This window comes from Phodopus roborovskii, unplaced genomic scaffold (assembly GCF_943737965.1).
Source record: "Phodopus roborovskii unplaced genomic scaffold, PHOROB, whole genome shotgun sequence".
NCBI lineage: Eukaryota > Metazoa > Chordata > Mammalia > Rodentia > Cricetidae > Phodopus > Phodopus roborovskii.
This window is the reverse complement of record NW_026126459.1, coordinates 31536602-31554117: the sequence shown is the minus strand read 5'-3', so window position 1 is coordinate 31554117 and position 17516 is coordinate 31536602. Positions and strand designations below refer to the sequence as shown.

At 37.7% G+C, this 17516-nt stretch overlaps 1 pseudogene; it reads left to right on the top strand.

The window, feature by feature from the left end:
• Window positions 1-7841: 7841 nt before the first annotated feature.
• LOC127226233 (heterogeneous nuclear ribonucleoprotein K-like) lies at window positions 7842-9658 on the top strand (annotated as a pseudogene).
• The last annotated feature ends 7858 nt before the right edge of the window (window positions 9659-17516 follow it).

Below are 17516 nucleotides of genomic sequence, written 5' to 3'. Positions count from 1 at the left end.
ATATGGAACCACAATTAAAAAAAAAAAAAGGATCCCATAAGATATTCCTCTAGACATCCAAGGCTCTAAGGTAATTACCTAATTAAGGATTACTTTTTTTAATTATGAGGGCCCAGTTGACTATGAGTGAGGCCATCTCTGGGCTGGTGGTCCTGTGCTCTATACGAAGGCAAGCTGAGGAAGCCAGGATGAGCAAGCCACTAAGTAGCATTTCTCAATGTCCCCTGCATCAGCTCCTGCCTCCAGGTTTCTGCCCTGGTTGAGTTCCTGACTCTATTTTTTTTTAATATACTATGGTGTGGAAGAGTAAACTAAATAGAACTTTCCTCCCCATGCTACTTATGGGCATGATGTCTAATCACACCAATTGAAATCTTAACTAAGACAAAAATTGGTATCAGGTTTTGAGGGAATCATTACGGTTGGGAAATATTGCGAAAGGATTTTAGAACTTTGTGCTAAAAAATATTGCATGTAGAGAGTTCAGTATATACTTTTGTAAGAGTTTGGAAGATGAGGGTGTTGGGAGCACTAGAGAAAATGAAGTTTCTGAAGGAAATAAAGGCTAAAGCATGCCATTCATGTAACATTTTGCACTAAGACCCACCAAAAAGAAATCTCTGATTTACTGGGACAATTGATATTTGTCAACCAAGGCTGAAGGATAACTTGTGATTAAGAAGTGACTAGCAATATTGAGATTTTATCTTCTAAAAAATGCTTCCTCAGGGTGTACACACAGAAGCTGTGTTTCAGAGGTGGCCAACATTTAACCTCATGATGGCAGCCAACCTTGGTCATAAGAAAAGTCTTCCCAGTGGTACTGGTTTTCAAGGCATGAAGAGACCATGGAGACCATGGAAAGCAGCTGAGACATGCACTATAAGAAGCCAGAGAAGGTGCTGCCCCAGGAGCAGTCAAAATCATAGCACTAAATGGGTCATGAAGAGCAGTTTAAGCTTGGCACCTTAAGTAGAAGAAGGGAGAGTCTATTGGTGAAAGTGCAGCTCAGTTGCAGGAGGAAATCCAGCATCTTGGAGATATAAGTACTACTGAATAACCATAAAGGGCAGTAGTAGCTATGTGGTGAGTTCAGCTTAGCCTAGAGACAAGCTGTGTGTGATGCTGACAGTGGGGCCTGAGAAGCAACCCAAGTTCTTTGGATGCCATGAGTGGACCACAGACACTGGACACTGAGTTATTTACAATACTGGATTAGGATTTTGATTTGTTCAGATTGTGACTGTGTTCTAGTTCTTGCCACTTGAAATAGAAAAGCATTTAACCCTCTGGACAGTGGTGGCACACACCTATAATCCTGGCACTAGCAGACAGATCTACGACTTCAATGCCAGCCTGACCTACAAAATGAGTTTCAGGGCAGCAGGGCAGCCAGGGCTACACAGAAAAGTCGTGTATAGAAAAATAGCAGAGAGTGAGAGAGAGAGAGAGAGAGAGAGAGAGAGAGAGAGAGAGAGAGAGAGAGAGAGAGAGAGACTTTGATTTTACAGGAGCCCTATAGTTAAAGACTTTGAAAAAGATTTCAGATTGCTATAGACATTTGGCTTTTAAAAGGTACTTGGATTTGTAAAGGCTATGGGACATTTAAGTATGTTTTATTCTATGATATTGATAGTAATATGAGATCTTGAAGGCAAATGAGAATGGAAATTTGAAAAGTGATGTGTTTGTGTGTCCAGCTGATGAGGGGTCAATTGTGCTAGCTAGTTAATGTCAACATGATTCAAGCAAGTGTCATTTGAGAGGAGGGAACCTCCAGGAGAAAATGCCCTTATAAGACCAGGCTACAGGCAAGAGTGATTTAATAATCAGTGACTGAGTTGGGACAGCCTAGGGCTCTGTGGATGGGGCCACACCTGTGATAATGGTCCCAGGTGCTATAAAAAGCAGACTGGGAAAGTCATAAGATTCAAGCCCATTAACAGCATTCATTCATGGCTTCTACATCAGCTCCTGCCTCAAGATCCCTGCCCTATTTGAGTTCCAGGCATCACTGACACCACTGTTGTCTGTGATGGAAGCATAAGCCAAACAATCCCATCCTTCAAGTTGCTTATAATTATCATGTTTTATCAAAGCAATTGAAGTAATAAGACAAACCCTGACTTTCATTAAGAGATATTTTTTAAAAACTATGTAAATAATGTCCCTAATCTTTTCTCAAAATACCATTGAAGTCACTTTCAAAGGTCCCATTAAATGTCCCACATAGAATCATCAAACAAAACTCCATATAATCTTTTCTGCAAAATATCACATCATATCTTTCTTGTTGACTTCTATAACAAAGTAATGAAAGTGATGTGGCATATCATATTTTATATGTGCCCCAATTTCAAGGAAGATCAAAGATTAGACATATTCAGATCAAAAGTTAATTTTGGCCTGATTTTTTATTTTTTTGCTTGACTTTAGTTATTTGTTCTTTTTTGTTTAATAACATAAAATGCATCTTTGACTTTTAGAGTAAACTTCTATTAATTGTGCTTAGAATACAAATTTATAAAGTAACCTATAAGTAAACATAATTTCCCCTAAAATGACCATAGTTTTATGATAAATATGAACACTGAATGCATGTACACAGAAAGAAGAAAAAAATGTATATTCCAAATTATTTCTAATATACGAACTGTTTGATATTAATCAAAATTTTAAATATTTAGATTTAGCCATATATATATATATATTGGTTGCTCATAATTTAAATTATTTGCCATGTAAGAATATTGGCTACCCAAGAGATTGGCCTGGTAAGCCTCTGTGAGTCTCCCCATTCATGACTTCTCCCTAACCTGCTGTATCTAGCCTTTGGTCCCACATCCAGTGACCCAGCTTTGTCTGCTCACAACTTTGACTATTCATAACTGCCTACATTAGAATCATACTTCCAGCAGTATCTACCCTACCTACCACCCACAGATCTCCATAACCCAGCAAGGTTTCCCACACCCTTATTGAAGTTCTAGCCTGAGGAGTCTCCCTGTTCATATATATATATATACACACAACCTCCCCAGCTTAACAATATCTAGTATATGTCCATACATCCTGTGATACAATTAAACTCTAGTCTTGATCCAGGACCTTCCTTAATTAACCTCTAGCCACCAGGCTCCTTCCTTATCTCCTTTAGCCTTTCTACTGAGATGATATTCTTCTACACACCAGGCTTGGACAGGAGACATATCTTGTATAGCAGCCCATTTCCCTCTGCTTACCTGATTCTAAAATAGGGGTGAAATGGCTAAGAAATATCTCAAAATGTTCACAGTGGTTACCTCATCCACACTCAAGGCTTAGAGGACATTGTGGGAAAGGCATCACAAGGATCATAAGAGATATAGAAGATTCAGTGTTTGCTGTGGGACTGTGTCAGATATATACCCATGAAGTTTCTTCAACATGACTACTTAAACATGAACTAAACAAGGACAGCAATAATAGACATGCCAAAATGGAAGGGAACCATGATATATTATTTATGATTTAGTAAAGCCACTGGAGATCAAAATGCAAAGCTAGCTATAGCCAGGCAGTGGTTATACACACCTTTAATCCCAGGACTCAGGAGACAGAGGCAGATGGGTCTCTGAGTTCAAGGCCACACTGAGCTACATGAAATTGTTCCAGTCTAAAAAGGAAACAAACAGCTCACACAAAGGTAATTTCAGAACTTGGGATCAAACACCTTTAATCCCAGCACTAAGGAGGTGAAGACAGGAGTGACATGTCTGGGCTAGGAGAGGAATATAAGGCAGGAGGAGACAAGAATTCAGAAGATTGCAGTCTAAGGTTTGGGGGAGGGTGATGCTGTCTGCATATTGTGTCTGAGGGTTCATAGTGAGCATATTGCCTCTATGGATTGCACTCTGAGGATTCTAGGGGACAGGATCACCCAGTTTAGCCAGAGATAGAGGTAAGAGCTCTAGGCTGGCTGCTTTGCTTTTTTCTCATCTTCAGCTTGAACCTCAAAATACATCACTGGGTTTTCAATCTTGTTATCAATGGGGAAATTCCAGGGGTCCTCAGTCCTATACAATGAATGCTTAAAAGCAGGAGAAATAGTCTTCCCAAGGGAGGAGCACATGGAATGTTCACCCATTAGCAAATTTTTAGTCCTGAAAACATACACATAGAAGCAGAATTATATAGATAGAGATACTGGCTTTAATCTAACCCTACAGCATTTTGTCTTTTAAGATAATGTTAAATTATTTCAGCCTCAAGTTGACCAGCTGCAACACATGGAGCCCTTATGTTCTATAGCTCTAACTATAAAGTTAACTTAGGAACAAACTTTGTTGTCAAATATTATTTTAAGATGTGTTACTTTTGTTTATGTTGTGGAAATTTATTTTAATGATGCAAAGATGTGTTGCATTCTTTTGTCTTGTTTTGTTTAACTCTTTGAAGCTGTGTTACTTTGCCTGTCTAAAACACATTACTGGTCTAATAAAGAGCTAAGCCACTGATAGCAGGGCAGGAGAAATAATAGGCAGGACTGGCATGCAGACAAAACAAATATGAGAAAAAGGAGGATCAAGGAGTGAGGAGAAGAAGGAGAACAGGGTGTTAGGGGCCAACCATCTAGCTACACAGCCAGCCACAGAGTAAGAAGTAAAGAAAGGTATACAGAAGTAGAGAAAGATAAAAAACCTGAGTTAAAAGATAGATGGAATAATTTAAGAAAAGCTGGCTAGAAATAAGCCAAGCTAAGAATGAGCTTTCAAAAGGATGTATAAACTTCTTGTGATTTGATTAAGAAATGAGTGATAGCCCCCCCCAAAAGAGTAAAGAGCCAAAGATTAAAAATAAAACAAAAAACTTACTTTTTAACCTTGAACTTTTCTTATTAACATATACTAATCATTATGATGTGAAATAAATTTTAAAATGTTTACTTTTAATATTTCAAATTAATATTTTGCATAATAAAAGATTTTTGCCCACAAGTCTCCTTACCTATTAGTTTTGTCTCAGGTGTTCAATGGGTTAGAGCTTCAGTGTTAGGCATATTCTAAAATGTTAACTGAATATTTAAAATTGAGAATTCCATAATAAATAAGTTTTATCCAAAATGTTCTTTACTTATTAATTTTATTTCGAGAGTTCATGAGGATAAAACTACTCTCATTCTTTAAAAGATGGTTGTATTCTAATGATGGTGTGCTGGGAAGGGTGCTATAGAGGAAGTAATGTGAAAGTCTAAGGGAGAAATGCTTCTTACTTATTGACAGAACTAGCATAAAATATACAAATATGCAAAGATCTCAAGAAACTAGTCACAAAAACACCAAATAACCCTATTAAAAAGTGGGGTACAGAACTGAAGAAAGAATTCTCAACAGAGGTATCCAACATTGCCAAAAAACACTTAAGGCATCAGGGAAATGCAAATGAAAACAAAACTCTGAGATACCATCTTATTCCCGTCAGAAAGGCTAAAATTGGAAACACTAATGACAGCTTATGTTGGAAAGGATGTGGAGAAAGGGGAACACTCCTCCACTGCTGGTGGGAGTGCAAACTTGTACAGTCATTTTGGAGATCAGTATGGCGGTTCCTCAGGAAAATAGGAATCAGTCTACCACAGAACCTAGCAATCCCACTCTTAGGAATATACCCAAATGATCCACATCCATGCAACAAAGGCATCTGTTCAACTATGTTCATAGCAGCATTATTTGTTATATCAAGAACCTGGAAGCAACCTAGATGCCCCTCAACTGAAGAATGGATAAAGAAAACGTGGCACATTTACACAAGGGAAAATTACTTGGCAGAAAAAAAGCAATGGAATCTTGAAATTCACAGGAAAATTAATGAAACTTGGTTAAGAAACCATCCTGAGTGAGGTAGCCCAGTCACAAAAAGAGGATCATGGTATGTACTTACTCATATATGGATTTTAGACCTAGAGCAAAGGATCACCAGCCTATAATTCACACCACCAGAGAAACTACAATACAAGGAGGAATCTGAGAAATTCATAAAAAGTCCCTCACAGAAGGGGAAAGAACAAAATCTCCTAAGAATATTAGGGGTGATTGGTGGCAGTGAGTGGAGAGGGAGTTAGGAGAAAGAAAAGTGGAAGAGAGGAGACCATATGGAACTATAAAGAATGAGTTGGGGGATGAATAGACAAGAGCAATAAGTAAATAAATAAATAAATAATAAAAAAATTTACAAAATGATTCCATAATGGAGGGAGTCATTACAGGTTTGAAGAGAACGCTGACTCTAGGGAAATGTCCAGGAGACCTACAAAGATGACTCCAACTAACAATCTGAGGAACAGTGGAAAGGCTACCTTAAATGCCTTCTCTGATAATGACATTGATAACTTATAGCCATCATAGAGCCCTTCTAGTAGCTGATGGAAACAGAAGCAGATACCCACAGCTAAACACTGAGCCAAACTCCTGGAATCAAGTTGCAGAGAGGGAGGAGTGATAAGAAAAGGGGTCAAGACCAGGCTACAGAAACCCAGAGAGATATCTGATCTGAAAAGGGGAAGATAACAAACCCCCAGCCTGAAAGCTGTGAAACAAGCACTGTTTTGACTCAGACCCCCCTGAATGTGGGTCTCAATTAGAAAACCTGGGCAGTCTAAAGGACCTGACAGTGGAACCAGGATGTATCCTTGGTGCATGAAAAGACTGTGGGAGCACATTCCCCATGTAGGGATACTCTCTTTGCCTAGAGGCAGAAGGGAGGGTCTAGTCCCTACTCCAAATGATATGTAAAAAGAGAAAATTATATATATTGTGATTGGGTCCTATAATCATCTACTGTTGCTTTTCTTGTTTCAGGAATGTAGCACCTAGCAGAAGTAACAAGTAACTTAGAAGATAATTTCTTTAGATATAGTTTGAGAGAGAACATAGAATAATGGCAGCAATGGTGACAAGAAAGTGAAGCAATAGGCACATTGTGACTGCACTGAGTAAGAACAGTCAAGAGGAAATGTAATAAACAACAAAGTCATCCAGTATGCTTCTAGCAGCTGTTTCATCCAATGAGAACCTGCTCCTGAAGATTTTACAACATTCTACAACAGAACCAACTGTTCAATCACATGAGCCATCTAGGATTCAGTAGTTGGTTTATAAAGCAGGACATTTCATTTAATACATTTTGTTTCCTTTAACATATGAATATTTGTTGAAAATACAAAGGTTTAAAAATGAATTTGGGTATTTGAATATTTCAAATGCTTATTGTTTCTCAAATTTACCAGATCCAATATAGTAAATTGTTCATATTATGAGGGTCGAAAATACTCTAATGTTCCACAGTAGATAGTTGGTTGAATCATTGGATATTTGTAGGCAGTAAGGTATGAATACTAAACTAATGCTATTCACAAATATCTAGAGATATGTGATAGTATTCCATTATTGAATTCAAGTAATTCAAGAATTACTCATTCAAGGTAGCAGTCACAAATTATCCAGGACTATTCTTGCTATATACAAGAATACATTATATCACAACTCACAATTTACAAAAGAAGTTGTAGAAATTTAGGCATACCAAGAGTGAAATATGGCTATGTCTACATAAGAATATCACAAAGGGCCAGGTGGTGGTAATGCTCACCTTTAATTCCAGCACTTGAGAGGCACATGCAGGCAGTTCTCTATGAGTTTCAGGCTAGACTTTTCTAGAGAGCACGTTCCAGGACATGCCTCAAAGTTACACAGAGAAGCCATTTATCAAAAAAAAAAAAAAAAAAAAAAAAAAGGGGGGAGGCAGCTCGAGAGAGTTGAAAAAAGTTCCAAAATGCAGATTCGGACAAGGGCTTCCTGGCGATCATGGTTTCTTGGGTAGGCCTAGTGTTCCTAGCTGCATACAGATGCATGGATATTTTAGGAGACTGTGCTGTGCATCTGATCACTTGAGCAGCCTGCCCTAGGTATAGACACCTTCCAGGGTTCAGACACAACAGCTTCAAAGAGCTCAGACAGTTAGGCATGGCTCCCACCACTGCCTGTGAACCCGAAGTGGGCAGTCACCCACCTGCACCATACATTAAGTAGATCCATGGGGCCTGATGACAAGGCTATTTAAGATTTGGCACACACAGTCCGAGAACACTGCAGGTGCATAGTAAAGCCTGGTCTAGACAGAGTAGAGGATGCAAGAACATTTGCTAAGGTGCTGAAAAAAAGGAAAGAAATAGTTCAAAATAAGTAAAGTAGACTACAGCAACAGTACTGCATATGCCACTTTCCTCTGTTTCTAGACTGCATAGAAGACCTCTAGATTACGGCCTATTAGTGTATCCATTTAATTCAAGAAAATAGAGACCTAGCAGCCAGAAGAAACCTTCGCCAACACCAAAACCAATAATGAATTTGGTAAATGTGCTGCAAAAGATTTGGAAGAGGAACAAACCTTTAAAAGATATAGAAATACAGATGAGGTGGTTGAAGAGAGCAAGAATGCAGGAACAGTGATTGGGAAAGGAAGCAAGAATATTAAGGCTCAATGTACAGACTACAATGCCAGTGTATCAATCCCAGACAACAGTGGGCACAAGCGCATACTGAGTATCAGGACTGATATTGAAATGATTGGAGAAATTTTTAAGAAAATCACCCCTATCTTGGAAGAGGGCCTGCAGTTGCCATCAACCACTGCAACCAGCCAGCTCTCACCCCAATCTGATGCTGCGGAATCCTTAAATTATCAAACTTATAAAGGAAGTGACTTTGACTGCGACTTGAGACACCAAAGTCTGGCATGAAGAATTATTGTAGTCAAAGGTGCTAAAGTTGAAGAACTTTGAGAAAACAGTGAGACAACAGTCAAGCTTTTCCAGGAACACTGAGCTCACTCCATTGACAGAGTTGTTCTTATTGTAAGAGAGACTGATATGGTTGGAAAGAGCATCAAGACCATCCTTGATCTTATATCTGAGTCTCCCATCAATGGATATTCCAACATTATGATATCAACTTTTATGATGCAACCTATTATTATGGTGGTTCACAATGATGTTTGGTGACTGCTGTGGGCATCCTATGGTTTTGACAGAATATCTCCTGGGCAGGATGGTCATCCCATGCCTCCAGCTAGAAGAGATTATGATGATATGAGCCCTCATTGAGGACCTTTTTCCACTTCCTCCTGGCCCAGGTGGCCTGCAAGGGTGTCAGCAGAGCTTGAAATCTTCTTCTCTTTCCTCCATAACCACCCAGAGGTGGAGATCTAATGGCTTATGACAGTAGAGGAAAGCCGGGAGACCACGACGATGACATGTTTGTGTTCAATGCTTATGAAACTTGGGCGGTACAATTGACACATGGAGTTTATCATAGTGCCAGATTGGTTATGAACCACAGGGTGGTTCAGGATATGATTATTCCTGTGCAGGGGTTGTGGCTCATACAATGATTTTGATGGACCTATTATTATGATACAAGTAACTATTTCCAAAGATTTGACTTATTGGCAAAGGTGGGCAACAGATTATGAGTCAGGAGCAACAATCTAAACTGAGAAGCCCATGGAAGGATCCGAAGATTGCATCATTACCATTACAAGAACACAGGACCAGATATAGATTATACAATGTTTGCTATAGAACAGTGTGAAACAGTATTCTGGAAAGTTTTGCTATGGCTAGTTAAGAAATGAAGGAGAATTGTATCTTTTTTATTTTATCTGCTTCTGTTTAAAAACGTTATTCTGCTTCATAGATGTTCTGCATTTGAGATGTAGTAGAATCTTTGCTGTCCACCAGATGCAATGTTTCAGTTCTGTAAAAACAGAGTTGAGGTAACAGCATGTAAAAACTAACATTGAAATTTTAAAACAGCAGCAGAGTGGCTTAATTTTATTTTAATTTTTTGTTCATTGTTGATGTTTTAAAAAATATCCCTCCATGTAATTATTGTGAAGACCCTGCTTTGTGGTCACTTGTAACATTGTGGGGCAGGCAAGAAATAGTCCATATTCCCCTGGCATTTGTTCAGAGCACTGTGCAGAATGTAATGCTCTTCTCCTAGAAATATTTTATAAATTTTAAAATAAATTCAGTTAATCTATTTTTGATGGTCTTTTTAAAGACCATCCCACCCCTAAACTAATCACTAAGTTTTATTTTCTGCTTCTATCTTGGATATGAGTGCACATTTTGGACATAGACAAAACATAATGGAAATTTCAGTACCGATTGTTTCTTAATGGTGGCTTGATAAATTCCCATCACATTTTTATGCTTATAATAAGCTTGGGATATTGTTTGTTTGTTTGTTTGTTTGCCACTAGTTTTCAATAGTTTTTTATGTTGAGGATAACTAAGGTGTGAAGCAATATTACAAGATTTAACCATCTTAAATATATGTCAGAAGCCCAATGCGCAAAGAGCTTTATTAATCAAAATAACACTTGGTTATGTAAGTAGCTGATGCTGAGTAAATCCTGATTATTTTTAGTAGATAATTTCTCACCTATAGACAAACTATCAACCTGCTAGTGTCCTGTTGGCTGAATATATACATATATGTATATATATTCCATTTTTTTCAATTTATGCACAATGAAAAAAGATGTACCACTTCATTGCTGTGTGTTGACTTATGTAGGAAATGTTTGTGAATGATAAAAAGAAAATGGAAAAAGTTCCTGTGGATGTCTTATATAGTAACTTGGCATCTGTTTTGATAGTTCAAATCCACATCTAAATAAAACTTCCATGACGTTAGTTTAAAATACTACTACTAATAAAATGATGTCTTTAAAGAGAGAGTAAAGTAATATAAAAAGAATAAGTCACTTAAGGGAAAGACCATGAAAGAGAGAGTTTGGATTCCTTATAGTGCTTTGTTAATTTTATATTTTTTAAATGTTAATGAGCAAAATATAACAGCTGCTAAAATGCTTTAAATTATGGAATAAACTACTAAATTAAACCAGCCTACATATTTTAAGGATGTATTAAATTTAGAATGGAAGTCAGAAAAAAATGTATTGTATTAGGGGAGAGGTTATACTTTTGTTTACATGGGACACAAGAAGCTATTGATTCCTTAAAAATTAATAAAGACAAGAGTTAGTAGTAAGAAACCAAATGAAAATCTTAGTTGCAGACATGAAGTAATAAAGCAAGAAAAACTACAAGACACACCTGTGACATGTATACTGATCCTTTAAGTGGGAACAACCCTGAGACTGGCTGGAAAGGATATGGTAAATCTTGTTAGCTACAGAGTCCTCATGTATTACATTTTGTATTGTATTACATTTTGTTTATACAGTAAAACCAGACTTATAAAGTTGGTATATGTCTTTTATAACATATGAAATTCTAATGGAATACACTAAAAAATAATTAAAGACAGTTTTGGCTACCCAAAAATAGAAAATAACTATTACAATTTTTGAAATACTTTGAAGGTTTTTGTGATATATATATATGGGTATCTTTGAATGTAGGTAATCCATACAAATAGACAGGTTTCTTATTCTGATTTTGAACACACATACACAAACACACATATACCTATATGCATACATAGGCACACATGCACATATTCATAATATATATCATAGCACTCACCTGATCTCACAACATAAAACCCCAATTTTCTTCATTAAATACTATACTATGCAAAGTAAGGTTTTAGTGATTTATGAAACCTCTTTTCTTGTCAACTATTTGGGTTTATTTAACAGAGGACTGTGATGATATATTGTTATATATGTGATGATATAAAGCTTGCCTGGAGATCAGAATGCAAAGCTCACCAAAGCCATAGAGGCCAGGTAGTGGTGGCATACACCTTTAATCCCAGCAGCTACACTTTTTAGCCAGAGAGCTGGGTGGTAGTGGCACACACCTTTAACCCCAGCACTAGAAAAGTGTATAAGACAGGACCAAAGTCTCAGAGCTGGCTTTCAACATTCTTATCCAGTCTTAGGCAATTAATCTCCAACCACATTGAGAACAGGATCACACCAGCCTCCATAGAGGTAAGAACTAGTATATAGCTGCTATAATTTTCTGATCTTCACTTGAACCCAATATCTGTCTTGGCTTCTTTTTACTCATACTATAATGTAATCATATTTACTTAATAAAATGAATGTACTTAAAATTTAATAAATATAAAAATAAGCTTCTCCCTCACATTTTTGGAGACATAAGCACTAAAACTTAATGAAATCAGCATACAATAGCACTTAATGATAAAAGAAGCCATGAGTTTAAAGGACAGTGAGGAGGACTATACAGGGTGTTTGGAGAAAGACAAACAGAGGATATGAAGTGTTTTAATTAAATTACAGTTCCAAAAATAAACAAAGAGAAGGCTTTGCCACCTCCTGACATGGAATGAGTTCTATGATATTTGATATGAATTAGTGCATATAGCAATTCAAGGGTGATCATCATGGTGGCCTAGAGGACAGGAAAGGAAGGTTTGGTCTCCTCTATATCTGGTTCTAAAAATATGTCCCTCTTGGTCCCTTACATGTAGGTAAGGCTGCAGATGAATTTACATGCAGCCATACCTTGTCTGTGATTTTGTTGTTCACACCTGTTTTTTCATTTCAGACTGTCTTTTCTTTGTTGCCTTTACTTTTTCCATATATTTTATTTACTGTGTCACATAATGAGTATTTTGCCAACAAAAGGTGAAACATCTCAAAGAAGTGGAGAAAAGGATATTTGACAATTAAGAACTGTAAATTGAAAATGCAGAGGCTCCAGAAAATGTCTATATTCAGAAAGTCCTGAACTTACACAGGGAAATCTCCATTTTGCTAAATCATAACCTCCATTCCCCAGGCAGAAAATGAGAATAATTAATATCCATAATTCTCTTTCTCTGAAATGCACACAAGTCCTACAGTGAATTTCTCATTTTTAATGTAGATTAAATATGAACTTTGCAAAGCTACAGGAACTCCATTTATAACATTGTTTCTAAAAGCCTATATATTAACATTTCAATAATGCTATCTACAGCTGAACATTTAACCTAAAACAGGCTTTTCATTTGGGGTCATTCCATAACAAATACATTTTTCAATCTAAATAGTATTACATTTTCATTGGTATTGCAATCTTGTAAATTCAAAGGTTAAATAATCACTCATAAAGGACACTGTACAAATGAGATGGTAAAAAATCCTTTCCCTGACATTTAGATAAAACAAGCAAAATTCAGTTTCAGTAATTGTGATCCATTTAATGCCAGTTTTAGAAGATTGATACTTAGTGGTTTGTCAACTGACATTTGCAAGCAGACCAAACGTTTGTTTCACTTTGTTTAGATATCACTAAAAGAAATAAAATTTAGTAAAGACAAAAATACAGGAAGGGAAATGGAAAAATAATTTACCTATAATTGAGGAAAACACATTTCTGAGGAATAATTTGGTTGTTGTTTTCTAGACAGTTAAATTTTATAATAAATATGACCAGTATAACTTAATGGAAAATTTATACAAAAATCTTTGAGAGATTAAAATAGTATGGTAATTGACTTGATGCTTATTTTATAATAACATTTTGGTACTTAATGTTGATAAATGCAATAATATGGAAAAAAATATTAAAATATAAATACTATTTCTAAATCTGACTCAATATCTATGTGATTTCATTTAACTTTTCCAGACAGTCTTATGAAGAATACTTGACATCCTTGTTTTTTACTGTCATGTGGCTTGAGCCACCTTTTTTTTAAGACTGGCCAATTATCTCACTTTGTCTGATACTAGGACAAAATCAGAAAGGATGTATGTAAGAACATCTATCAATAATATGGAGAAACAGGAAGGGGAAATATGAGAGGATTGTGCATAATAAACATACATATATACAGTATTATATTTTTTCCCTTATATAAAATAGTATTACAACTAAACCCTTGTGATATATTATACCTAAATGGGTGAAATCCATAAACTATAATTATAAATAAAAATCCAAGTGATCTGTCATTCTAAAATGGGTAAAATTTCTTTCTTTCACATATGCATTTTTGTCACTCTTTAATTTGACTAGATCAAAACAATTGATTTTAGCACAGGTGTTATTTTCTCTTATTTGCAAACTTTCTCTAATACCTCCCTAAGGATGGCCACAGCACCAAATATATATATTGAAGTTTTTCACAGCCATCATTTCAATGTCATATGAATTTCTCCAGAAAAGATAAAGATCATGGGGAACTAATATTTACTTATCTACTGAATACAGAGTAATTAAAATTTTAAGAGAAGTTGGACTTTTGTTTAATCTGAAGAGGTATGTAGATTTTGATACAGAAAGAAAATTGGTCTGTTTATACTTGCTAGCCTTGAAGGATAGTCAAGCCCAGAAGCCACAAATTTCTACTTTTCTGATTTACAGCAAGGGATGGAAAAGTGTAAGCTTTTGGTACCCTCACATTTCTGAGGCCCTGTGTTCAACCTCCAGCACAGAGACAGCACCAAAAATAAATGCATCAAGGCCTCCTGCTACCTAGTAAACTTAGTTGAGTTTTCACAGGTGGAATTTGTGCTAGCTTTTAAAATGGGAACTAGTTAGGATAATATAAATCACTGTTAGTCACCTAGCATTACATAATTAATATTTTGTAATTTATGTAACACTTCTGATTAAATTGTATTTAATATCCTTTATAAAGATAAGAGGTATAAGAAATGAAAGAAGGTTGGGAGAAGTGAAAATAGAAGGTTTTAATCTCTTTTGTGTGAATTTAGAATTAATTTTAAATGTATAGAATCCAAGTTGTTAAAATTCATATAATTTAGTAAAAATCATTGAGGAATTACTAATTTCTAGGTGTTAATTTGGTTACTTTTAATTTGGTTGCTTTTAAAAGAACATTTGTCAAAGGGAATGATGGCAAGGTAAGATAAAATATGAAAATGACATTCAAATTGGACAGCTGAATATATCACACAAAGCCTGTTTCAAATTGAGAAAGTAGCATGCAAGAAGATGCAGGGATGTGAGTTTCCATGTCATAGTAAAATCATAAATAAATAAGGCTTCAGGTTAGTGAAAACTACTGAACAGAATCATACTGGCCAAAATATGTCTTAGCTGTGTAATCACTCCTTAGTGGACAAGACAGGCGATCTTTTGTGCTGGTGGGTGAAATGTAATATGTCTAAAATCTGTGATGTGAATTTTTCTTGATTCTTTCTGGACTTCACATCAAGCATTCCGATTCCACTTAACTCCTTACTACCCCCATCAAAACAAAATTTAAAAGAAAAACCCAAACAAAACTAAAACTAAAATTTTAAAAAAGGAGAATCTTGTGCAAGCTATAGTGTGGTCTGTCAAGTCACAGTTTATCCTGTAGTTATGAGTCATAGGTCTGATTTATGCCACACCACTTATAATGGACTCTCATTGAGGTTCTTCTTGGATATACTGTCGTTGTCCTGTGTCATGGAGTTCCTGCTCTTTTGGATCTGCTGGTTCATTCCTTCATATGCTGCAACAGTGTATAGATGTTGGTGTAGGCCAACTCAGGGTCCTGGTTCTCAGCCTGGGTGGTAGTTGGTTGGTCAGCTCACTAGCATTTCCTCACCTGTATGTAGTTTGCCCATTGCAGCCTACAGCAAGTAGTGTGGCTAGTTCTCCTGCTATCGAACCCTCCGATCTGGGTCCCCCTCACTCATATTGCCAGGGCCAGCTCTACTGTTATGCCCATGCAATGTGCAGGGCCCTCTCTCCAGATTACTCTAGGGGGCATCCAGCGAGTATGGGTTCTGCTCTACTGCTCTCACATCCTCAGGGTTGGCTCACTTGTTACCCTGAGACCGCGACAGCAAGGTCCTCTGTAGTGCTGCCCAGGCAGAGCCCACTCTTCTGTGTGCTGTAACTGGTGTGGGGCAGGGCTAATTCTCTTAGTTTTGTGACTCCTGGGTCTGCCCTCTTAGCTGCCTCTGGTCTCAAGGTACAGAGTTGGAAGGGCATCTTTCTGTCACCCATGCCACTGCACAGCAGATAAGATGTGTTCAGCTCTGTTGCTCTCTTGCTCAGGGCTGGCTTACCTGCTTCTCAAACAATAGGGTCATTTCTGGTGTGCTTCCCACATGGAAAACAGAGGGTGCTTTCTCATGCACTGTAGCCTGTGAGGGTCAGTGCTAGCTCTCCCATTCTTGTGACTTCAGGAAGAGGTCTCTCACCTGTGACAGATAGTAGCAGGTGAGGGGTGGAGGGCATCTTTCCTTTACCCATGCCACCACATGGCCAATGGAGAGAGGCCTGGGTCGGATCTTCTGCTCATACCTTCAGAGTTGGCTTACAGATGTACTGACCATAGGATCGGCTGTAGTGCGCTTCACAGGAAAGAAGCATGCCTGTGGTAAGCCATGGAGCCATCTTTCCCTAAGTGTGGGGGCTAGCTAGCTCTCCTTTGAAGGGTAGTGCCAGCTTACCTGCTGCAATATCCAGCAAGGAGCAGGACAAGCCATCCCAGGGCCAGTGAAGGGTGGGCCAGCTCAGCACAAGATGGTTCCAATGACTCTTGTACTAATGTAGGCAATGGATATCACCACAGAGACCCCAGTTCCATCAGGACCAAGGACCCAGTCATGGCCTTCAGCATCACCGCAGGCCCTGAAGCCACCAGGGCCCCAGTGGTAGCATAAGTCACTCAGATCTGCATGGTCCTGGTGGCAACATGACCCCTCCCTCAGCACCAACATGGTCCCAGGTGGCTAGCCTGACCCCCTAGCCTAGAGACATCTGCAAGTACTTGGTATGATGATACTTGATTATCTGTCTCCAGAGGCATCGAGTGGGCTCGTGGTTGATTTTGACCCCAGCAGACCCAGAAGTCTGGGGACTGGTGTTTGTGGTGGGGGGGGGGTTCCATCTGTGTCTACTATGGATTTGGACCCCACTCCTGCTTGATTGTGGCCCCGGCAGACCAGTAATTTGGAGAATATGTAAGACAAAGGCTAAAGGAAAGAGTACAATTTTGTGAACATCAAACATGGAGAGAAATGAGAGAGCAACACTGTACTGATTAATTTTGATACAAGCTGAATGTGAAATGAATGTGAATGGGGCAGGGGCAAAGTCTGGCAGATGACCTAGGAGCAAAAGAGATTTAAGGAACAGGAACTTCTGTCTTTCAGAAAGCTTTCTGGGAGTGAAGACAGGAAGGCAGAGAATTTCTCTCCATTTACAAGCTTTACTGGGTACTGTAAACACCTTGGAATTGGTATAGAATGGAGATTAGCAGATGCATGAAGATCTCCCTGCTTAAAACAGGAAGAATTTGTGAAAGCAAGACTGATGTTCTTGGTGTGGAATTAAGAAGCTTAGGGCTAATGCACAGAAAGAATTAAGTGAAAAAGAGGAGGTTGAGAGACAAAAAGAAAAACAAAAAACAAAAAACAAAACAAAACAACAAAAAAAAAAAACCGCAGCCCCAAGTATGTTGAATAATACGTTGACTGTCACGCCATAACTCTCTACTTAATCCAACACTAAAGCAACTGAC